The following is a 26,335-nucleotide window of genomic DNA, read 5'->3' as shown; positions in this document are numbered from 1 at the left end:
AGTCTTCTGCTGGAGGGCTGATGACTTTCTGGGAAGCTGTCCACAGGGAAGGGGATGCTGAATTTGCTGGAAATCTAGCTGAGGGATTGGTTGGATTTGCCAGAAGGCTACCGGCAAGGCTCCCATGAGGGATACTGCTGAACTCTGGAAAGATGGCTGGGCATCTGCAGAACTCACCCAGAAGCTGTTGCCCGAAGAGGCCTGGAAGCCAAGTAGGGAGACCTTGGAACTCACGCTCAGGAAGCCAGGCGGAATGTCCACAGAACTCACTGGAAAGCTTCCTATAGGATTGCCACTCAATTCACCTTTAGGAAGCCACCTGCAGAGGTGCGAGGAAACTGCTGGGGATGAGTTTCTCTGGGGGTCCCAGCACCACGGAAGCAAGAAAAGGAGAAGCTTCCTGGAACCTGGATGAAAATCCCCTACGTCCTATACTGTTTCTCCAGTGCCTTTAATGGTAAATCTTGTCATCACGTCGGCTAACAAAGGAGAAATGTTTCAGTATTACAAGGTGATAAAGGGTGGTTTAGAGGCCAGAAGTAATAAATTGATAACTGGAACACTTGTCTGTCTACATAAACATATCTACATATTTAATTAGGTATACTTAGTTTTGAGCATATTTATTTCCATCTCTGTTACTATATTTTATCTATTTATATATATACATATTCCAAATAATCACAGAAAATTCTACTGGACAGCATTGATATAAATAAACAATCATATAAATGTGTTTGCACACATGTATGTGGGCACTTGGACCTGGGAGCAGTGACAACCTAATAATGAGCACACATAGGATCTAGACCTTGGTTTCAAAGCATCATTCTTTACTTGACATAACCAGGTTTTTTGGTCAAATGTGTGATTTGAAGACTGGGATAGAGAAACTGTGTTCCCCAGAATATCCTTTATGCAAGATATCAAGGCAATGCTCAAAGGATAATGAGGGCATATCAAAAAGACACAGAAGCCAACTCTGAGGGACTTCTGCTGGCAAAATCAGAATACTTAATCAGGAAAATAAATAATAATAGTAACATATTATAACCCATTACAAATAATTGGATACCTTGAGTCTATAAATGAATAAATTAAAATTTTCATGGCAACCATGATACATTACATGATTTCAAAATTACTTATTAATGACAAAGGAGAAAAGAGTAAAACTGGCGGATGTACCTTAATCAAACAATCAAAGTTAACATCACTAATAATGTGACTATTAGAAAATGTGCACCACCTAATAGGATACAATGAGGAAAAAAATCCTCACTTCTGTGATTTTCCTGCCAAATTTGCATAACCTGAAAGTAATCACAAGGAAAAATTAGACAAACCAAATAGAAAGACTTTCTAAAAATAACTGGCCTGTAATCTTCAAAAGTATCAAGGTCAGAAAAGTCAAATAAGACAGAATTTTTTTTTTATATTGAAGAATACTAAATAGAAATGGTATATAAAAGCAACACATGATTCTAACCTGGAACATTCTCCCTTAGAATGCATTGTTAGAAAAGCCGGCAAAATATGAGTTATATCTGAGGACTAGATGGTAGTAACATGTTAATAATTTCTTGATTTTGACACTTGCATTGTAGTTATATAGGAAAATAATCTTATTTGTAGGAAATATATTCTAAGATATTTGGGGATAGTGACACATCATGTTGACATTTCAGACATATAAGCAACCTATTACAGATTTCTCTGGTCTAAATTTTTGATATAAGTCCACATTATGCTATCGTAGTATTTTATTTTCCAGAAATACTCATGAACATCTGTTGCGAGGTAATCTTTTTAAATAAGATCACGAGAGCACCAACAGATGTGGTGTTCTAAAGTGTGCATAAGACTTCTGAATGCGTATCTTGCCCATTTATCCCAATCTTAGAATGGATACAACTTTTCCTGAATTAGGGCAAAATTCACATTAATAGTTTGTAAATGCATTTAATAAAGGAAACATTTTTTTTTCTGTTAATTGAACCATCTGTTCTCTTTACTGGGTGTTTTGATGTTCATTGTCAAAAGAGCATCTACCCCTTATTAACTAGGACTTTTTTCTTATAATAAAATCTATTTGAGTAACTTTATAAATTAATGAACAATCATTTTATGCTCAAAACACATTTTTCTCTTCCTGTAAACAACTAAGTAATGATAAACTGATTCAAATGAAGAAACTTTCAGTTGCACTAATTCTGATTATACAACTTAAAATTTGAATCAATTTTACGACCTCGTAAAACTCATTACTGATTTAAAATCAAAATAATTTGGCTGGCAGTTAATCAGAAATATAACTCCTCAATATATGATAATTTTAATGTTTTGAGACTCATACTTAACTGAATCTCTATACATGGTGATACAATAGATGGTGTGATGCATAGAGGCATCTGAATACACCCTTAATTTTAATTTTTATCCACCTAGTATTATATGAACTACCCTTCTCTGCTAGGCCTGGGCAATAGTGAACAATACAGACATGATGTCTCCTCTTTATGCCCTCACGGAGCTTATGTGTGTGTGTGCTTGTGTCTGTGTGTCTGTGTGTGTGTACACATATGCCCACACATGTATGCACACGCCCACACTTACAGGTACACACATAAAACATAAATACTATTCACAGTGTTATTTTCTATGAAGAAAATAAAAGTGGGTAAAGGGAGTTCCACGTTAAACAAAGTGGTTAGTGAAGTTTTCTCTGAAGAAGTGACTTTTGAGCTCCACCAGATGTTTGAGAAGAAAACATGCCAAGAGCTTGAGAGGTTAGAACTGGAAAAGCAAAGGCACTATGGTAAAGGAAGCCGTATTGGTTTGAGAAACTGGAAGAAGTTGTGTGTGATTGTCACAGAGTGAATGGGAGGAAATGTGGAGCCGAAACAAGTGGAGAATTCAACAGAAGCCAGAACACGTATGGCATTTAAGTTCATGGCAAGAAGTTTGTATTTTCTTTTCTATATGTGTTGGAAAGCCTTTAAAGGCTTCCAAACTAAATTTATTTTGCTTTTTAAAAGACCAGTCAGCGGGGCTGGTCCAGTGGAGTAGTGATAAATTTCGGCGTGCTCCGCTTCAGGGCAGCCCAGGTTCTGGGTTCGGATCCTGGGTGTGGACCTATACCACACGTCAACCATGCTGTGGCAGGTGACCCGCATACAAAATAGAGAAGGATTGGCACAGATGTTAGCTCAGGGCAAATCTTCCTCACCAAAAAAATTAAAAAAATAAAAAGACCACTCAGGACCCAGTGAAACAGAATCATAGTGAGTGGTGGGAGGTGAGGCTGTGGTAAGCTAGTGCCACATTATACAAGGTACTGCAGATCATGTTAAAGATTTTAGAACCAATATTTAGAGCACTGGGGAGCCACTAAAAATTTTAAAGCAATGGAGGGGCTTATCAGATTTGTATTTACTTCTAACAGAAAAAAAAAGATGCATTTTGCAATACATTAAGTATGCCCAAAATGACACTTCTTACAAGTAACTTCTCATGACTAAGTATGACTTACTTATACTTAATTTCTTAAAACTAAATACATGTGCTTTCCATAAGATGCAATTGATGGAAGGAAGTACGATAATAAAATATGATGTAGATGCATACTTTCTTTGATAATATGTAAAAAACAAGTCTAAGTTCTATCACTATATTAAAATTACTTAAGAAATTGAGCATGCAAATTCCAAATATTCTACGTAAGTCAAAGGAAGAATCATTTTTTAGGAAGGCAAGTATATTCTTTTTACAATATACACAATATAACAGATCCATGCAAATAATTTTTTGAACTTTTGCTCCAATCATAGATGTTTTTTATGGAGAACCATAATTTTATTATGTAATTCTTTTTTTTTTTTTTGTATACATGTGGGAGAGCAAGTATACTAAACTAGAGGGAGAGAGTGCAAGGGAGAGAGAAAAAGTTACAGACAAAGAGAAAGCAGAGAACAAGAGGCCACACAGAGGTCTAGTAGGAAATGAATTTCAATATTAAAGAACTTGGGACATTTATCAAAATATAACAATCATAATATATTCAATATACTGTTACGTAAGCATTATTCTCTTTAACAAATTAAATTTTATGTTAAAATATTGTTCAAAATTATATTAACACATATTAACAAACAAAGGCAAACACACACATGAACTGAATAATTTTAATGCTTTCTGAAACAAAGCTGGATGTGATTAAACTAGCGAATATGATTATCTCCTACGTGCCAACCATTTTCCTACCTAAAAGTCAAAGTTAATCTTTTTCTTCTGACTTAAAAAAGATCCAGACCAGAGAGTGCATAGATACTCTTTAATACAGGCTATTCTCTTTCAGATTCATTAAGCCTTGGAATGAATTTCATAGTCAGCTGAGAGGGCTCTATTTTACTAAGGACGATTAAGCATCGTAACAGTTTTCATGAAACAAAAGATAATAATTCAATCAGTGTATGCGGGCTATCGTTCAAGTTTAAATATACTAATAATATATTTTAAAAATTTCTGATCTGTCCTACTAGATATGCTGATGATTATTTTCATGTTTTATCTTATTTGATTCTAATAATAATAATATTAATAATTGTCAGTCCGCTCCCCCCCTCGATTAAGCTCATCAGCAACTGTGATAGCTGGTTTATTAACTCATCTGTTTTTGGCTGCCTTCCCTTCTCTGTATCACTTCTCTACTCTTCTACTAATTTTTTTCTGTACCTCCAAAATAAAGAATCTGGACTTGAATACTTGACTTACAATCTGCTTCTAGGAGCACTCATACTAATTTAGTAAAGGAAATGATCCAAAGAAGCAGATATCCATGAGGAGATTATGGAATTGCATTACTTGCTAGCAAGGGGATAACAAAACCACATTCTGGTGCTAAATAGTGTGGTTACAAGTGCCGGCACGCTGTAGCATTACAATGATTAAGGCTCCTACATATATGAAATCAGGATAAGACACAGGTGAAAAGATTTGTGCTGACATATGCAACTTTTCTTGCATTTGAGAAAGTGATGGAAATAGTAGTCGTGGAGACGCTAGTGTAGATCGGTTGGTTTTTAAGTGCCATTGATACACTCAACGAAGAAAATGACAATGACAGACACAAGCCAGCCAACCATCAAATCAGTAAATTATGTGAATATCTGAAGTTCTGTGAAAGCCATAAGTCCTCTATGAGGACCTAAAGATACCCCATAGCCTATTGACTGAAACAGAGCAAGAGGCCTGATTTCAGAGAGCAGAGTTGCAGAGGAGGCTTCTTCAAACCTGTGAAAACTCTCCTTCACTAAAGGCACAGCTCTGATAGACCCTGTTAGACCCTGACATCTGGGATGCGGATGTCTAGTGGGACATGCTTGAGAACCTCGATCTCTAAATCCTCTTACATTAGGATAGAAGCTTGCCCATGCCTGGACAGTATGCATAAGTCTCAACTGAGGTGGACTACTCCAACAATGATACCTGTCCTCTTCAACATTTGCCATCATATTCTGTAAGATATTCTAGTCAATAGCTAGAATCAAATCTCTGCCTGGCCTGACTCAGCAATCATTACACGTTTCAAGAGTAAGAGTATCAACCACCAAAAGAGCTACCAGTTCAGGCTAATATATTCATATACAATAAGGAAAATATGCCTGGAAATAGATCTTGGGGTACTGGAGTGAAGAGGTGAGGCAAAAAATGTCTAAATATGAGAAATTTACTAATATGGATCACCTTTTTGTGACATAGGATTTAGCATCCTCGAGCTGGTCTCAATACGATGCTTCGATAATTTCTTGACCCTTGGACAAAAAAAACCAACAAAAAACACACATAGACAATGATCTGCAGTAAATGAAGTAGAAATACCAAATATGCCTTGGCATCGTATTGAGGATGACGTCAAATCTCAGTTTGGTCCCAGACTAGTAGAGATTTATTTCATAAGACTAGAGGACCTATTGGTTAACTCTGTTCCTTTGAAAGGCCAGAAAATATTTCTTTCTCTAAAGCAATAAGCAGTGGGCTAATGAGAGAGCTCCAGGCATCATTAAAAAAAGTAGTATTTTCTGTCCTTTCTAGACCAGCATTGATAATAGGAGAAGTTGTTATGCAATAAGGTTTTTAAGTGTTAATAGTGATAATAAGATTTCAGAAAACAGAAGCCTGATGGCAGAATTTAACTGTCAGAGACAAGATTTATACAATTACTGCAGCAAGTAGGAAAGCTGGAATGACTCTCAGCGATCTATGGAGGACAACTAATAGACCATGAGTTTCTAGGGATTAGGTATATAAGCTGCCAGTGAGAGTATTGCTTAATCTGTATAACAAAAACTGTTCAAGAGCTAATGAACCCGAGTCTACTTTCAGCTGCCTTAAAAGAAAATTATGAGCTCTCCTTCAGTTTCCAATTCTTAGGACTAGAGAACACAAGTTGAACAGAACCCTAAGTCACCTTGAGGAAGATCACTACAACATCACAGCAACTATATATGATAGTGATTCTCCTAATTAGTCTCTAAAGGCACCCACACCATTTAGCAGAGTAACTATTCATTGGGGAAAAATAAGGCCTGTTATTTTCAAGGGTTTTTATATAAAGGACAAAACTTACAAAGATAATAGAAGAACAGAAATACTATTATAGCACCTCACTATGTATATAGAAGCCAAGTGAAAGATGCAGTGACTCAAATCCATTTCTCAGTAATCAGCCCACAACCCGACACTGTGATCATTCACTGGCCTGAGGTTGTAATCAAGATGTGTATATTTAATGCTGGTTGAATCCCCAAGTTAGTTCTCTGTCATGAAGAAAAGAGTCATGGCAGAAAACATCAAACGGAAGCTCCTGAAACTGCCTCACCACTGCCTAAGGTAGAAAATCGGAAGCAATATTACAATTTAGGTGAAATTAAGAGATAAGTGCCACTCTTAAAAACTTAAATAACTGACAGATGATGTTCTCAGTCATAAGCCTTCATAATTCACCAGTCTGACCCTACAGTAATCATAGGGATTATAGTGGCTGCCAAAGGACTACTGTGAGCTTAACCAAGTGTACTACCAATTATTGAAGCTTTTCCAGATGCGGTGCCTTCACTATAACAGATTAATTCTGTTTCTGTACTTGGTTTGTTGTTATTTATCTTAAAAAATGCATAAACCATGTTAATTAGACCTGGGAACAATAGTAGCAAGTGCTTTGGTTGCCCTGGTTAGACCTATGAATGTCATAGGTGCAATATTGTAAAATATCAAGATTTAGGGGAACTCAACATTAGGAAAGATTTAGGGGCCGGCCTGGTAGCGCAAATGGTTACGTATGCGTGCTCTGCTGCGGCAGCCCGGGGTTCGCCGGTTGGGGTCCTGGGCGCACACAGACGCACTGCTTGGCAAGACATTTCGGCGTCCCATATCAAGTGGAGGAAGATGGGCACGGATGTTAGCACAGGGCCAGTCTTCCTCAGCGAAAAAAAAGAGGATTGGCAGATGTTAGCATAGGGCTGACCTTCCTGACACAAACACACACACACGAAAAGATTTAAAGATCCACTCCTCCTGGGCACATCAAAATATTCCCTACAAGCTAAAGGATATATAATTGCACCTTGCCCTTCCCACCACCAAGAAAAAAGTAGAGTACGTGGTAGGCCTCTTTGGATTTTGCACATAGCAAATATTGCTCTAACATTCATCAGGTCACTTGGAAAATGGCCAGTTTTGAGTAGGACCAGAGAAAGAAATAACTCTGTAGTAAGTGGTCTTGCCACTTCAGGCAATTTGTCTTGCAGGTCATATGACAATAAAAATAATGGTGGCAGACAGGATAATGTGGAGGTTCTAGTAAATCCCAATAGAAGAGTCACAGCTCAGTCACTTAGGGTTCTAGAACAAGGTAATTTGGTTGCTTTAGACATCTGCTCATTGTTCAAAAATCAGCTCTTTTATACTCTTTCATAAAAAGCAGAGACTGAGTTCCTGACTTTGGTACGACAAGTTGAGTGTGCATCAACTGGTGTTAGATTATTGTCAGTCCCTAAGTCATAATATCAAACAACCACATCATCAATCCATCATATAATGAAAATGGCATATTCAGAATCAGTCACCAAAAGACCTATGGGGCCTGGCTAATATATATCAATGGAACAGAGAGAATATGAGTGAAATGGATCTTTGGGTATTGGAGCAAACTTGAAGAACACAAATAAGTTACAGAATAAGTGGTTCAGACACACATCCTCTATCTATTTTTCCAATGCCTCTCCATAAAACTACACCTATTGTTGTGGTTTTCCTACAATCAGCTGTTGTTGAAAAAAAAAAATAGCTTGGTTGGGTTCAGGGATGGGTTGGCTTGATATATTAGTGGGAGCTGAAATGGATAGCAACTCCTTGGAACAGCCCTGAAAATCAGATGAGGGTAAATTCTCTGTATTGGGAGAACTTAGAAGTCTGAGAAAGAGTGTTGGTAGAACTGTGGAAATAAACATAACATATATGGATCCTTGTTTCCATCTGAGAGCCCGCACAACAGAGGGAGGCAATGAGCAACCTAGGAATGAATTGAGTTCAGCCAGCCTCTCGCCTGGGTTATCCCAGGGCTTGCATCGTGGATTCATGAATAATTTAACCCCAGTGGTAGAGATGAAGACTATGCATGGTTGCAAAAAGCATGGGAAAGCACCTCGTTGGCACTGAGACCATGCTTTCTTTGAGCTGCTCCCAGCTAATAACTTGGGCTCCATGGGATACTAGTGCAGGTTCATTTCCAGGAGATGCCTGACTCCTCTGAAGAATGATTTGAGGACTCCATTACCTTGGCTGCAACTTTCATAGAACTGTGCTGTAGTCTGAGAATATTCTGACTCAACCCTTCTCCATTCTCCTTATCTTTTACAGAGGTCAGGCTAGCATCATTGTTTGAAAGCTCTCCTTACCCCTTCTGTCTCTTGCCCCTTTTTCTGCATAGGTGTTTCACTAATAAATCTCTTACATGACTCATCTCAACTTGGCATCTTCTTCTTTGGGAATCTAAAGTGACTTAGTTTTGGAGAATTCTTTTGAGGATGAGAGACCAACGGGGGGAGCAATGAGTGGATGAATTCCCCACTCATTATTGTGAGTGAGAGGAAAGACAGAGGCAAAATAATGTTATTTGAAATGTACTTGGGGATAGAATCAATGTGCAATACTAACTGTTTTTTAGTGATCACACTTTTTAAATAAACTTTTTATTTTAAAGTATATTTAGATTTACACAAAAGCTGAGAAGATGGTACAAAAGGATCCCATATACACCATACTCAGTTTCCCTTCTTAGTCTTTGTTTACCCACTCCAATTAACTCCTCATTCTACATACAGAGTAGAATCTTTCTGAATTTCAGATATGACTATTTTATTTCCTTGCTTAAAATCTTTCAATTACATCCCTTGTCACAATAAAATAAAAAATATTTAGCATTATTTTAAGAATCTATACGGTCGGGACACTAATTCCTTTCCTATTTCAATCATAATTACAGTTCTCTTCATTCTCTACTTAGAGTAACCATCCTTTCATTCCTCAGTCATGCCCTGCCACTTTGCTATTCCAGAGTTGTATTAGTCAGGATTCTCCAGTGAAACAGAACCAATAGGATATATAGAGACATATATAAGAAAAGATTTATTATAGGAATTGGCTCACATGCTTATGGAGGTTAAAAGTGCCATAATCTGCCATCCTCAAGATGGAAGATCAGGAAAGCCCACGGTGTGATTCAATCCAAGTCCAAAAGACAGAGAACCAGGAGCTCCGATGTCCAAGGGCAGGAAAAGGTTGACATCCCACTTCAAGCAAAGAGAGTGCAAGAGAGTGAATTTCACCCATCCTTCACCTTGTTTGTTTCACCAGGGCCCTCAACAGATTGAATAATGCCCACCCACATTGGTGAGGGCGGATTTCTTTACTTGGTCTACTGAATCAAATGCTAACGTCTTTCAGAAACAACCTCAATGACACATCCAGAAATAATGTTTTACCAGCTATCAGGGCATCCCTTAGCCCAGTCAAGTTGACACATAAAATTAACCATCACAAGCCTCTTACTTCAGGTTTTCTGTTTGTACCTTCTGCCCTCGTGGTCCCCCTGTATTATTCTCCCTCAGCCTCGCCTCCTGCTTCATCTAGTTAACTTCTACTGCAATTTTAGATGACAAATAAGGCACTATGTTCTCAAGGAATATTCTGAGGAATATTATCTGAAGGAATTATCTATTTTACCAATGTTATTTGCACTTCTTGTGTTCTCTCAGTTTTGTAATAGCCCTTTTAGATGTAGGTATCTCACACTAGATGCTAAGATATGTGATAACATGTCTGTCTTGCTTCTGTTACATAACCACAGTGGCCTGTACATAGTAGATATTTGTTAAAGAGGGAAAAAGGCAGAGGAAGGAGTAGAAGAAGGGAAGGAAGGAAGGGAGAAAGGAAGGAAGGATGGATTTCAAGCTACTTAGCTAATTTAAGAAAAATATGTACTAGCTGTATTGTATTAATGTCACTTTTTTTTTTAGGAATCAAGTCTGTAAGGGATGACAAAATTTTACATTCTTGTTTTCATTTGAGAGACAGTTAATTTGTCATATATCTCACCTCAAAAACGTACAGTCCATTTGGGTGAAAAACTTGGATATAATTTGTTCTCTTTTCCAGGTTGCTCAATAAGAGTATTTAAGTTTCTGAGAAGAACTCAAACATATTTCTTCACATAAATGGAGTAATCAATTTCTTTGACTCCAAGGGCTAATAATTTTCCAGAATGTCCCTAGAGTCGTATATCAACAGCATCTGTTAAAAAGCTCATTGAAAACGTACCAATGTTTAAGGTTAACAATTGTATTAATTTCTTTAACATTAAATATTTAGTTAATTAATTGGCTATGGGTATAATGGCACTTTTCGAAGTATCAATGAGTTCATCATACACTTTATGAAATGATAATACAGTTTATATTCTTTAAATCTAATCATTTGATAAAGTATTTCTATTGATTTTTCCTATGTTCTTATTTTGGCTGCATTTCTATTTTAGAAATGTATAACATTTACCCAGTTAAATGACCTATTTACTTATAAATTTTGAAGTAGTTCTCAGTCTTCTCATTTGTCATGTTTTAACCTTGCTCACTTCAAGAATAGTATTGGGCTGGCCCAGTGGCTTAGCAGTTAAGTGCGCACACTCTGCTACTGGCGGCCTGGGTTCGGATCCCAGGGCACGCATGACTTGTCCGGCCATGCTGAGGCCGCGTCCCACATACAGCAACTAGAAAGATGTGCAACTATGACATACAACTATCTACTGGGACTTTGGGGGGGGACAAAAAAAGGAGGAGGATTGGCAATAGATGTTAGCTCAGAGCCAGTCTTCCTCAGCAAAAGGAGGAGGATTAGCATGGCCATTAGCTCCGGGCTGATCTTCCTCAAAAAAAAAAAACAATAGTATTATTATAACACATGATTTCACAGAACTGAATAGTCAATTATATTTACTAGGAATCTTAGATATACTAAAATTTTTCTATGAGATTACCAAACTATGATCTATGGCAATTGTTCTCAAACTTTTTGTCTCAGGAATTCTTCATTGTCTTAAAAATTATTGGGGTTTCCAATAAAGCTTCCTCAGAAAATTTTTGGGTAATTTTGTAATTCATAGTAAAAAAAAATATGACTAAAAACATATAAAAATAATCAACTTATAATACTTTATTATTTTTATTTATTTATTTATTTATTTATTTATTTATTTATTTATTTGTAAGGAAGTTCAGCCCTGAGCTAACATCCATGCCAATCCTCTTTTTTTTTTTTTTTTGCTGAGGAAGACCGACCCTGAGCTAACATCTATTGCCAATCCTCCTCCTTTTCTTTTTTTTTCCTCCCTTTTCTCCCCAAAGCCCCAGTAGATAGTTGTATGTCATAGTTGCACGTCCTTCTAGTTGCCATATGTGGGACGCCACCTCAGCATGGCTGGACAAGTAGTGTGTCGGTGCACGCCCGGATCCGAACCCGGGCCACCAGTAGCAGAGCGAGCGCACATAACCACTAAGCCATGGAGCCGGCCCCTATTTTTTTACATTTATATTGTGAAGACTCACTAACAGTTTTATTACAAATGTTAGTAAAACTGCAAACTACTCCACAGAACCGATTATAATTACTGGAAATGTGAATATATATCTCTGTCCCACCCCAGAGCAATTGAGTCAATATCCCTGGGTATGGACCCCAGGCTTTTGTTGTTTTATCTGATTGTTTTTTGTGTTTTTGTTTGGTTTAAGGCTTCTAGATGATTGCACTTCACAGTTATGTTTGAGAACTACTGCTCTTCTATGAGATAATATACCTAACTCATACAGATGTTTTGTTGTTTTAATCTAAGTATGCACTTTTGAATCTCTATTAAATTAACAAATTTAAAAGATATATGGTTTATTAATCAACATGTTTAATTTTCTATTATAATGAATGAAACAAGCTAAAGAAAAAATTTAAAAGTAGAGAACCATGAAAATTATGTAAAAAACTTTCCGTGAAGTCCATCACTGAGAAGTATCTGCTAGTGTTATTATTTTCCTTTCCAGAATGTATATTTTTGCATATTTTATTTATATGTATATCCTTTAATCATGTCAGAAAAATGTCTGAGTGCAATTTTTAAAAGACGCATAATATTTCATTGTAGAAATTGACTCTATCTTGTTTACAATGTTTCTATTGTTTTGTAAAATAATACCAAGAAAATGATTTTATCTGAATGTATGACTATTTCATGAAAATAGATTCTTAAAATTATTTAGATCTAAATTGGGCACTTTAAAGCTATGATACAAAATGAAAAATTATTTTCCATAAAGTATGGATCATTTATTTACATTCACAGCACTATGTGTTATGTTGTCCAACCCACCCTTTGTAAGCATTCAGTTGTATTCTAATTTTAGGAGAAAAAGTTGTTTCTCATGTTTTAAATGTGTCTTCAACAACTAACAATTAATATTTTTACATTTATAATAATTATTAATAAATAGCTTTGTTATTAATAAAATCATATTAACTTATTGATAGATTACTAAGGGTCAGATTTTCTTAGATGTGCTTTGCCTGTGTATTTTTTTTCACATTTAATCTCATAAAAATTATCAAGTAACTCCTAACATCTCAATTTTCACAAATTAGAGAACTAAGGCACAGAGAGATTAGGTAATTTTCCTGAGGTCCCAGAACTAAAAAATATCAAAGGTTTAATTTCACTATGGAACACTGACCAGAGAGTCTATGCTTTTATTAGCTTTACACTCTTTAGTAGGTCTCCAAACTGTGATAAATGTACTCTGTTGCTACCCACAAATACCCTTCAGGGGAAATCAATTTCTAAATCCATAACCTCTATATGTAGTGTTAAAACTCATCATCTGAGGGTTAGCCTTGTTCACAATAGTCTATTCCACATTTTATTAAAAGAAGTGCATTAGTTTCCTATTACTGCTGTAATAAACTACCACAAATGTCATGTCTCAAAAAAACACAGATCTGTTTTCTTCCAGTTCTGGAGGTCAGAATTCTAAAATGCGTTGGAAGGGATGCATTCCTTCTTGAGGCTCTAAGACAAGAATTTGTTCTATGTCTTTTTCAGCATTTAGGGGATATTCTCATGCCTTGGCTCATGGCTCTCTTCTATCTGCAAAACCCTCAGTTGTATCTCTCTAATCTCTGCTTCTATCATCACATCTTCTTTCTTCCTTTTTTGCCTCCTTCTGCCATCATTTAAGGACCTTAGTGATTATATTGGACCCACCTGGAAAATTCAAGTTACTGTCCCTATTTTAAGATCTTTAATTTAATCACAGTTGCCAATCCTCTTTGCTATGTAAAATAACATATTCACAGGTCTGGGGATTAGGACACAGGCATCTTTAGAAGGTCATTAGTCTGTTTACCACAGTAAGGCATACTCTTCTTCATCCATATACTCATCCTCACCCATTTCAAGTCTTAATGCAGTGCATATTTGGGGATCTAAAATTTTCTGATGTACCAAGCGAAGAGATAAAGTTAAAGGTTAGTTTTGGAGACCCTTATTATGATAGCTAATTAAGAAACAGAAACTCATAGAGCTTTTTGTCATTGTCTGTTTAAAAGTACTTATCTAGGGGCCGGCCCCATGGCTTAGTGGTTAAGTGCGAGTGCTCTGCTACTGGCCCAGGTTCGGATCCCGGGCGCGCACCGACGCACTGCTTCTCCGGCCATGCTGAGGCCACGTTCCCACATACAAAAAGTAGAAGGATGTGCAACTATGACATACAACTATCTACTGGGGCTTTGGGGAGAAAAAGGGAAAAAAAAGGAGGAGGATCAGCAATAGATGTTAGCTCAGGGCCGGTCTTCCTCAGCAAAAAGAGGAGGATTGGCATGGATGTCAGCTCAGGGCTGATCTTCCTCACAAAAAAATAAATAAATAAATAAACAAAAAAAAACTTACTAAAAGTACTTATCTAAAGAGTGATACTCAGCATTAGCATCAGAGTACTGTGGTACTCATTGGGGTGCTCCGAATTGAGAAAAACAAAGAAACCTTTGTTTTTGATTCTTTTAAATATACTTGGAATGTTCTGCAGGATTACCAGATTCTTCAAGACACGTTGGATAAAGCTCATATGTAATGTTTACACAAATCACTTCCAGTTCTTTCTGCTCACCTCAATAAGGTGGCTAAACCTACTCATCAAAATATATCATAAAATAGTTGTTTCAACTATAAATCATCTTATTACCACTATAAAATTTTTAATAATTTATATATCTCATTAGCAAGAATTAAACTTATTTCAATTTATGATAAATATCCAGATAATAATTTAAAATGTGTTACCTAGATACATAATTTTTCAAAAATTCTTATGGGGGGGGCCGGCCCGGTGGCGCAAGTGGTTAAGTGCGCGCACTCCGCTGCGGCGGCCCGGGGTTCACTGGTTCGGATCCCGGGTGCGCACCGACGCACTGCTTGGTAAACCATGCTGTGGCGGCGTCCCATATAAAGTGGAGGAAGATAGGCACAGATGTTAGCCCAGGGCCGTCTTCCTCAGCAAAAAAAGAGGAGGATTGGCGGATGTTAGCTCAGGGCTGATCTCCTCACAAAAAAAAAAAAAAAAAAAAAATTCTTATAGGGGGATGCTAGCAAAATTTTGGAGACCATACCGACTGCATAATGAGGTTAAGTATTTTCAATTATATTCTATTAATCATGTTATATTTTTATTGTAAATTCTATTGCTCACTCATTTTTCCTTTGCTGAGTTTACAATTTGGATATGGTTTATGATATTATGTTATAAATTAACATTAAAATTCAAAACTTTTTTCTGGCATATTAATTGTAAGTAATGATTCTGTTTATCATTTTGTTTATGAATTCTGGCTTAAATAAATTCTTTAGTATTTGCTTGATATGTTTTTTTCTTGTGAAATTTCTTCCCTGCTTCACTTTATTCACTAGAATATCTTTGTCATTATTTTACTTCATTGAAGAACCTCAGATATATACTATAGCACAGCATATTTGTAAATATTTAGTAAGACAATAGGATTAAGGGATGATTTTTATCTTGGGTAGTGTGTACTCTCACATCTAACTTAAGGAACCATGTTAGGGCCTTCTATGAGCAAGTTCTACATGACTCAACAGAGGTCCCAGGGGGCTATCCAAGGGTGTGGCCCCAAGAAAGTGAGAAACAAGCATCCCTTATACACTGTTTATATTCTTGCACAGTGAGGGAGCTCAGTGGACTAAGAGAAATATATAAATGTGTGTCTGTGTATATATATATATGTATTTACACACATACAACACCCACACATATATGGAATCTAACAGGTAAAATTGCTTTCCTTTACTCTCATGTTTCACTGTGGAGGTACTTTGGTTAATACTACTGGATGACTTCAGTTATCTCAATCAATCTTCACAGACAGGTGTGTTACAGAGAGAGAGAAAAAAGAACATACTTTATTCATCTTCGTAGTTCCTTTTGCAGATTTACCTGCAGGAGTAAGTCAGTTATCCATCTTATGTACAGAAAAGGTATTTTGAATTGTTTATCACTCTCCTTATGGGGAAAAAATTCTTAATTTTTGCATATTTTAGTTTATCTATTTTGCTTTTCTTTATGGTTACTGCTTCTCCTGGTCTTAGGATATTCGTTTTCTCCTTTTAAGGTAGCAAAGATACTTTATATTACTGAAGGAATTAGTGTGGGAAAGAGGAAGAGAAGGAGATTGAAAGGCAAGCAAAAGGAAAAAAGTTAAAAAAAACAAAACTCTGTATTTTATAAGTATAAAGAAAATTTTTAAATATTCATATACCCAAAGATATTTTATAGAGATATATTTGTATGAAACGAATTAAAATAGATACCAAATTCTACTAATAAATTTTTTTCCAATCTCTCCATATTATTCCAATGAAATAACAATAATTAAAACTAGTTCATAACAACTTAAAAACTCAGTTGAGTGTAGTCTTTAAGAAGGCTGTCTCTGGAGTCAGATAGACCAGAATTCTAATCTTGTCTCACTCAGTCTCCTAACGTGTAAACTGAAAAAACAAAAAAACACTTAATGCATAAGGTTACTAAAAGGATTAAATAAGAAATACATTGTAGTAAATACATATTTTTTTCTTCTTAGACTATTTTACTTTTAGAAGTTCTGCTTCTCTTACTCTGTGTAATTTTCTTGGAAATGTCAATCAGGTAACAGTAATCCTTCCACCAGGATTGGGAGCAGTTAACTCAGTTTGAGCACTGAAATTATTCTGGGATCCACCTTTTCTCAGTCTCATTTTTACTTCTGACTTCAATTTCATGAGCCAATAAATCTCTTATATTATTTTATCTAGGTTTGGATTTCTTTCTCTCTCTTTTAATAGGCACCTTCTGACAGATATAAGCCTGTAAAGCATTTAGAATGTGCTGTCATACACTAAGTACTTAATTAATATCAGACATAATTACTATATTGAAGTGGATTGAAGCTAAGTAATAACAAGGGAATTGGAAATCATTCCAAAGATTTATCAGCTCTGCTATAAGATATGAACATCCCTGAAATTTATTCATTCATTGTTCGTTCAGTCAGTCATTCAACAAATATTACTTGAGACATTAGTAGAGTTAGGAACTCCAAAAATTTTAAGATTAAAAATGTGCACTGCTCTTAAAATATATTGAGCTCTTAAAATATATATATATTTTCTATATATATAGAAAGCAAACAACACTTCCTCTCATCTTCCCATTTATATTTTTCTATGATCCTATTCATTCCTTTACAAACAGAAATAGACTCAGTAAAAAAATCAAACATTCTAAATAACACTTGCAAGAGGTAGTGAGAATATCATAGAAGTAAGCCATTATTTTCCAATATAATAAAATCAATAATTTAATGTAAATCAAGAATTTTGTTTTTATATAATATACATAAAATGACACTGGGAAGCAAAAATATGATTCAGGTAGTAAGGACAAAACTATATACTTAAAATATAATAAAATCAGTACTCCTTACTATATGTGGTCCATAAAACCTTATATTTTTCCAGGTCATGTAGCTTGGTCTATTGAGGCATGTATTTTAATAGAAATCAATTCACCGGAAGGAAAGTGTATATAGCTGAAATGCTCCTGCATGTGTGCACTAACCAACACTAAATACTTCCAACAGCCAAATTCTCACAAGCACGTAGAGTTGTTTGAATTATTTATGGCCATAATTCATGATATATATCAAACAATCACAAAACCTCGGTGGCATTCCACAACAAACGTTTATTTTTAAGCCCAGGAATTTATGCATTAGCTGGATTGTTTTTCTGATGCAGGCCAGGATCAACTGATTTCAACTTGGCATACTCACGCATTTACGGTCAGCTGGAGGGTTTTCTATAGCTTGACAGTATTGGCTGGCTGGTTTAGGGAGTTTGGCTGGATTCACTCAGCCCTCCTCTATGTGGTCTCTCATCCACTAGCAGATTAGCTTGGGTTTATTTCCATACTGAGGCAGATTACTAAAAAAGAAAGAGCTGAGCACAGAAAGCTTCTTAGGGTTTTCAGGTTCTGAAATGGCAGTGTTTCAATTGTGATGTATTCAAGTAGCCAATGCAAGTCAAAAGTCCAACTCAGATTTAAGAAGTGGCGATATAGGAGCTCAAAGTCACAAAGCAAATATATACGTATATATGTACAGAGAGAGAGAGAGAGCAAGAGGTGGAAATAGGGGCAGATTTTACAATTCTATCACAATTTTTCCCCCCAGTTTCTCAGAACACTAACTATCCAGGAGAATACATAGAAGCCCATATATTTGATATAATGTGGCATTGTAATAAACTGAAAGCACCTTTTCTTGAGAAATGTGTTTATTTGAGAAATGCTCACTTTCTTCAATAATCCAAGGTAATATTAAAAATATCTTTCAACATGTAAATCTACTCAAAACTATCTGTCCAACTAAATAGGCAGTAGAAAATTCACTTTCGTTGTAACTGTATTGCAACCTACAAGGCCTGCGTTTTTGTCATTAGAGCCAATAAAGCAATTTAGAAATTAATAAGCATTTGTCTGTCTGAATATGGGATCATGAATTTTAAACAGGATGAGAAGTTGCTATATTACATCTCTTGTCAAACAATGGTCTCCCGCTATTGGCAGTGACAGATTACAACTAGCTATATTTTTTTAATGAATAATGCACACGTAATTTCTTAGCAGTTAATGTCTGTATGCTTAGTAAAATGTTGAAAAGTCTTAATATATTTTCTCTAGTATAATTTAAGAAAGAAAAAAATATCAATTAACATGTTCAATTTTACTGAATACTCAAGCAGGTGCAACTTTTGTCCAGCAAAATATGTCAATGGTATTCTTAGAGCTATTCACAACAGTCTGTCTTCTTTCTGGCTGTGATAGGATTGAAATTTCCCTCCTTCTTTGAAATTAGTCATGGCCTTGTGACTTTCTTTGATCCATGTGTTACTGGTGGAAATGATTCTTATTCATTCTGGGAGGGTATTTAAGAGTTACTGCATGATTTCCCATGTTCTCTTTCTCTGGCCTTGGTGATGGTGAGAGAAAATGTAATAATTTTCATCGTCATTTGGACTCCCTTAGTATTTAAAATGAATAGAGCTCCCTTGCTAACCCAGATGAGGCATAGTGTGTGAGAAAGAAATCAATTTTTCATGTATTAAGTCACTGTAATTTTCATATTTTTGTTTAGTCTCAATGCATCTTGACCAATACAATTATACGTGGCTCAAAGTATCTTGATTTTAGGTTTGCTATAAATTAAATTTGTATTTAGGTTTACAAGTAAAATGGTTGATTTTAATGTACATAGCTGAGGGTATGGGTATTTTCAGTATCCTATGATAGGATTCTCGAAAATATAAGTAAGCATTAAAATTTTCAGTAACGTTTTACTGCTTTGATATTTGCAGACAATGTTAAATTTGTTTGTATTTGTAGACAGATGTTAAATATATATGTAGAATATGATAAAATAATAGTTACTATTTTATGTGCCTATTATAGTGCAAGCATTTTGTTGTTGTTGTTGTTTATCTTATTTAATCTTTCGAACAACTGTCTAGGGTAATTCTTTTCAGTATATGTCTTAGCTCAGGCTACCATAAGGAAATACAATACACTGGATGTCTTAAACAACAGAAATTTATTTTCTCACATCTGGAAGATGGAAAGCCCAAGAGCAAAGTTCCATCCTATTTGGTTTCTGGTGAGGGAAGAAAGAACTTCTTTGCTTGCAGACAGCCATCTTCTAGCTGTGTCCTCAAATGACAGAGAGAGAGTCAGCGAGCTCTCTAGTGTCTCTTCCTATAAGAACATAGTCCTCTTGCATCAGGGTACCAGCCTTATGTCCTCATTTAACTTTCATTCCTTCCTTACTCCAAATACAGACACACTGCAGGTTAGGGCTCAACATGTGAATTTGCGGAAACACATGCATTCAAGCCATAACAGTGTATGCCTTTATTTTATTGTCTTTTTTTCCTTCCTTCCTTCCTCCCTCCTTTCTTTTCTTCCCTCCTCCCTTCTTTCCTTCTTTCCTCCCACCCTTCCTTCCTTTTTTACTCCCTTTGAACTGTTAGTACTTTATGCTTTTTATTTATTTAAAGTTTCATGCAAAATAGTTTGAGATGGTAGTGACTTAGTCAAGATCACACAGCTAGTAAGCTCAGGTATTTTGACTCTTGCTTTTTAAAAAAAAGTATTTTGCTAATATCCACCTTTATGAATACTACAATATTTAGTTTCCCTTTTTTCTAGTGTTCTTATATCCAAAGATTATATAATGAATCCTATTCAGTGTACACTTGGCTTTGTTATGGGGTAAAAGGTCATGTACAGCAGTCTTATTTTTAGTTTAGGGAGACAGGGAGACTATTTTGTATTTAGATCTTTCTTATTACTGAGGATACAAACTGTTAGAAAATGTTTGCATGGATTTAGCACAAAGCATAATCAGACATGGTTCCTCTTCTGTCACAAAAGGTAATTTAAAAGTAAATAAAGATAGAATTAGTCCACATAAAACTCATCAATTCAGACATATAAAATCAAATAATCATCCCAATATACTCAATTTTTATCAGTCGATGACTCTATCAACTCTTAGAAATTTATTATTTTATATATTACCATAAAACACGCTATCAATTAAAATATAAGTACATTGTTTTCTTATTTCAAATTTTATTTTATAATTACAAGTTATATTAGCTTAACATGTGAATTTTTTTACATATATTATTCTTGTGTAGAATCCAATTCTTCTGATTAATTTCTTACATGTAGTTTACAATTTACCAAAGATATCATCCTCTGTATCATTGTGTATCAATGACACTTTATTTTGTAGCAGGGTGCTCCACTATTGTACCCAGGATATTTTTCCACTTGGAGGACACACATCCTGCAAGTTTTGGTGCTAGTACTTCTTCGTTTGCTGTTTGATAAACACCTTCTGTGTGTGTCTCAATGTTAAATAAAATGAAGATTTATTTGTATGTGGATCTTTTCATTTTTTTATATTTCATAAAGTATTTACTTTTGCTTTGAAATAAAGTTTGTGAATTATAGCTATTCTTCCATTTGTAGATATTGCTACAGTAATATCAAATGTTTTCCCTGATGCTCTGTACCATACTTTTATGCCTATAAAATAAATTATTTTTTAAATGTGGTGTTATATCATAATACTTTTAAAGTTATATTAAAGGAAAATAGCAGTGCTATTGTATCAACAATTCTAATAAATTAAAGATAAATATGTTAAGTGTTATGACAAGTTCACAGGTATGTGGGCAATGCTAATTACATCAAAGCTGCTAGTAGTGGTAGTAAGATAACATTGAATTTGAGACATATCTCAATTTCAGAGAGGTAAAAATGTGAAACTTTTGCATCTTAGACTCAAGAAAAGATGGTATTTATACATTAAGCTTTTGTTTGCTTATTTTGTTTTATAGTTAAACTTGATGTCACATGTTGGCTCCTTAAAGAACGATTATTTCCATCAGGATCAAATATTATGATGGAAATCTAAGAAGGATAGTGTGATGCTTAATTTTATATGTCAACTTGACAGAACCGTGGGTTGCCCCGATATTTGGTTAAACATTATTTCTGGATGTGTCTGTGAGAATGGTTCTGGATGAGACTAACATTTGATGGCAGACTCTGTAAAGCAGATTGCCCTCCCCAATGTTGGTAGGCCTCATCCAATCTGTTAAAGTCTGAATAGAATAAAATTCTAAGTAAGAAAGAATTCTCAGTCACAATTGAACTAAACTAGAAATCAATAACAAAAAGATAAATGAAAAGTCCCAAAACACATGGAGAATAAACAACACATGGTCAAAGAAGAAATCTCAAGATAAATTTTAAAATATTTTAAACTATATGAAGATGAAAACACGACTTACCAAAATTTGAAGGTTACAGGGAAAACAGTGCTTAGAAGGAAATTAATGCATTAAATACATATGTTAGAAAAGAAAAAATATCTGAAACCAAATTTAAGTCTGCACCTTAGGGAACCAGAAAAAGAAGAGAGAATTTAATCCAAAGTAAGCAGAAGAAAAGAAGTGATAATTAGAGCTAAATCAGTGATATTAAAATCAGGAGATCAACAGAGAAAATCAACAAAAGCAAAAGCTGGTTCTTAGAAAAGATCAATAAAATCAATTAGTTTCTAGCCAGGCCTACTAAGAAAAACAGAGAACACATACTACTAATATCAGAAATGAAAGCTAGAACAGCAGTATAGATCCCATAGACATTAAATGCATAAGAAAGGAATACTATGAATAACACTATGCTCATAAATTTGATAATCTACATAAAATGGACCAATTCCTTGAAAGATTAATCTGCCAAAACTCACACAAGAAGAAACAATTTGAGTAGGTCTATATCTATTAAAAAAATTGAATTAATAATTAATAACCTTCTGAAATAGAAAGCACCAGGCACAGAAAGATTCACTGGTGAATTCTACCAAACCTTTAATGAAGAAATTATACTAATTCTCTACAATCTGATTCAGAGGATAGAAGCAGAGGGAACACTTTCTGACTTATTCTGTGAGGTCATCATTACCCTAATACCAAAACCAAAAAAGACATTACAAGAAAAGAAAAGTGTAGACCAATATCTCTCATGAACATAGATGCAAAAATCATCAACAAAATATAAGCAAATTGAATCCAAGAAACTGTAAAAAGAATTATACACCACGACCAAGTGAGATTTATCCCAGGAATGTTAGTTCAACATTAGAAAATCAATTCATGTAATCCATCACTTCAACAGACTAAAAAAGAATAATTACATGATCATATCAATAGTTGCAGAAAAAGAATTTGATAGAATTTATAACACCTATTCATGATAAAATCTCTCAGTAAACTAGAAATAGAGAGAAACTTCCTCGACTTGATAAACAGGATCTACAAAACCTACAGCTAACCTCATACTTAATGGTGAGAAACATGAAGTTTTCCAACTAAGATCAGGTAGAAGGCAAGGATTTCCTCTCTTACACTCATTTTCCACATCATACTGGAAGGCTTTGCTAATGCAATAATGCAATAAAAGGAAATAAAAGGTATACAGATGGGGAAAGCAGACATAAAACTGTCTTTGCGGACTACAAGATTGTCTATGCAGAAAATCCAAAAGAATTGACAAAAATACTCCTGGAACTAGTAAGTGATCATAGCAAAGTTATAAGATGTAATGTTAATATTAAAAAGTCAAATGCTTTCCTAGTACTAACAAGCAAAAAGTGGAATTTGAAGGTAAAAACACAATACTATTTACATTAGCACACATAAAAATGAAACACTTGGGTATAAATCTAATAAAGATGCACAAGATCTGTATAAGGATAATGACAAATCTCTGATTAATGAAATCGAATAAGTAAATAAATGGAGGGATATTCCATGTTCAAGGATAGGAAGATTCAATATTGTTAAGATGTAAGTTCTTCCCAACTTGATCTATAGATTGAATGCAATCTCAATAAAAATCCCAGCAAATTATTTTGTAGATATGGACAAATTGATTCTAAAGTTTATATGCAGAGGTAAAAGATATGGAATAGCCAACACAGTATTGAAGGAGAAGAATGAAGTTGGAGGACTGATGCTATTTGACTTCAAGACTTACTATAAAGCTGCAATAATCGAGACAGTGTGGTGTTGGTCAAAGAATAGACACATAGATCAATGAAATAGAAGAGAGAGCCCAGAAATATACCCTCATAAATATATCAACAGATCTTTGACAAAGGAACAAAGACAATGCAATGGAGCAAAGTTGGTCTTTTTAACAAATAGTTTTGGAACACGTGGAAATTCACGAACAAAAATGAATCTAGACACAAACCTAACACTCTTCACAAGAATTAACTCAAAATGGATCATAGATCTAAAGTCAAATGCAAAATTACAAAACTTCTAGAAAATAACATAGGAAAGAACCTAAGTGACCTTGGGTAGGACGATGCCTTTTCAAATACAACATTAAAGAAATACCCATGAATCTAAACTGATTTATATTAATGAATGAATACATGGATAATAGAGGGAGAAGAGACAAATCCCCCTGGAAGAAGAATTCCAAATAATTTAGGTAGATACTCCACCAATATAAAAGTGAATCATTAATCCTCACTCCTAAGTGTGGTCTGAGGGGAGATTAACTTGACACTGGGGAAACCTGATAAACACTATCTCTGTCAGGAGATCAAGGTCAATATCAATAGTAATAAGTCACATTTATAGTATGGACCCTGGAAATAACATGTTAAGAATGACACTTTACATTTGTGGCTTTCCTTTGAAAAATTCATAAACTCAGTCTTATCATGAGGAACATCAGACAAATTCCAAAAGGGGGACATCCTACAGAACATTTGACCAGTAAAGATCATCAAAATTGTCAAAGTCATCAAAAACAAGGAAAGTCTTAGAAACTGCCACAGCCAAGAGGAGCCTGAGGAGACGTGGTAAGTCAATGTAATGCAGTGTCCATGATCGAATTCTGGAACAGAAAAAGACAGGTAAAAATTTGAGGAAATCTAAATAAACTACAGACTTTAGCTAATAATATATGAATATTGGTTCATTAATTTAACAAATTAACTAAACTAATATGTTGAGAGTATAGCTAAGGGAGATCTGATCTGAGGAAGACAGAGTAGATGTTCCTAAGGAAATAAAATTTAAACTGAAATCTGAAAGATGAGTAGAAGTTACTTAGGCATGGGGGAGAGCAGAGGAAGAATCTTGTGAGGAATCCTTGGCAGGGAAGAGAGAATATTTTTGAAAAACTAGAAAGACAATTGGCCTGGAGCACAAAGGTTAAGGGAGATATTGGTGTGAGATAAATTAGGGAGGTAGGAAACTGCAGTGACTTGGTAGAGAATGTTAAGGATTTTATTTATTAATCTAACAGCAACACAAAGTCACAGAAGAGTTACAACGGGGCTATGTCAGCTTGATTCAGGAGCTCATACACAAAGTTGATAGTTCAAGGTTTTGCCAAGAAAATTAGTAAGAGTGAGAACAGACAGGAGAATCTGGTTTACAAACAGAATGACCTCAGCTTATTGTTATAGTAAATTAATTCTTACGACAAATAAATTGTCACCAAGTGATCTTATTTGATGTTCTATTTTTCTTTTTCTTACAATATGCTTCAGTGACACCTTAGATCCTTTTTATTACATTGGGCGTAATTTTTTCAAGATGAAAATATTAGCAAAATGTTTGAGAATTTAATTTCCCAAGGGGCTGCCTTAATCCATACAATTTAACTTATTCTGTTCTTATAGATCCATGAAGATTAATACTTACAGAATTTTAGGAATGGAAATCATGGGACTGAGGCATAAGTTACTGGGTTGGTAATATCTGAGAGGGAAGATTCAGTTGAATAATGAAACTAAAAGGAAGATGGTTGATAATTAAAGGGTTGGAGTGTCAGCTTGTATGAGGAACTAATGAACAGACATCTAGTAATGACAGACGGGAGAGAGCTAAGTAAGTTGCTTTGTGAAGAATGAGGTCAATGAACTGGAACTTGTTTGCATAAAAAGGGAAATCACACATGAAATGATTTATTTGCCTGAGGGAATTATATTTAATTTTTTTAATCATAAGATTAATGCATGTGCCTTGAAAATGCTTTAAGTGTTTAAATACTTAAAATTAAAAGCAAAATATTCTCCTTGCTAATCAAGTTATACTCTACGGAGGACATACTATTAAAAACTTCTTGTGTGCCCTTCCATAAATTTTCTAGCAATTTTAGATATCAGTTTTCTATGTTTATGTAGGAATATGAGTATTTGAAAGTCAGAATAACACTGTAAACAGGTGCTTAGAATCTGAAGCCAGACAGCCTGCAGTAAAATCCCAGTTCTAGTTTTTATTAGATGATTCACCTTACTTGAATTACTTTACCTCTTTATACCTTAGTAGCCTCACCTATAAAATGGGGATAATAATTCTACTTATTTATAGGACTATTGTGAGGATTAAATGCAAAGCCTTTAGACTACATAAATGCTTATTATTTTGTTGTTACTATTATTATTATTACTATTAATGGAAAAGTTTCCATTCCTATTACGTTTTTTTGTTTGTTTCTTCTTCTTCTTTTGGTCTGGATCCTCTAAACGT

This window comes from Diceros bicornis, chromosome 8 (genome assembly GCF_020826845.1).
Source record: "Diceros bicornis minor isolate mBicDic1 chromosome 8, mDicBic1.mat.cur, whole genome shotgun sequence".
Lineage (NCBI taxonomy): Eukaryota > Metazoa > Chordata > Mammalia > Perissodactyla > Rhinocerotidae > Diceros > Diceros bicornis.
This window is presented reverse-complemented; position numbering follows the sequence as displayed.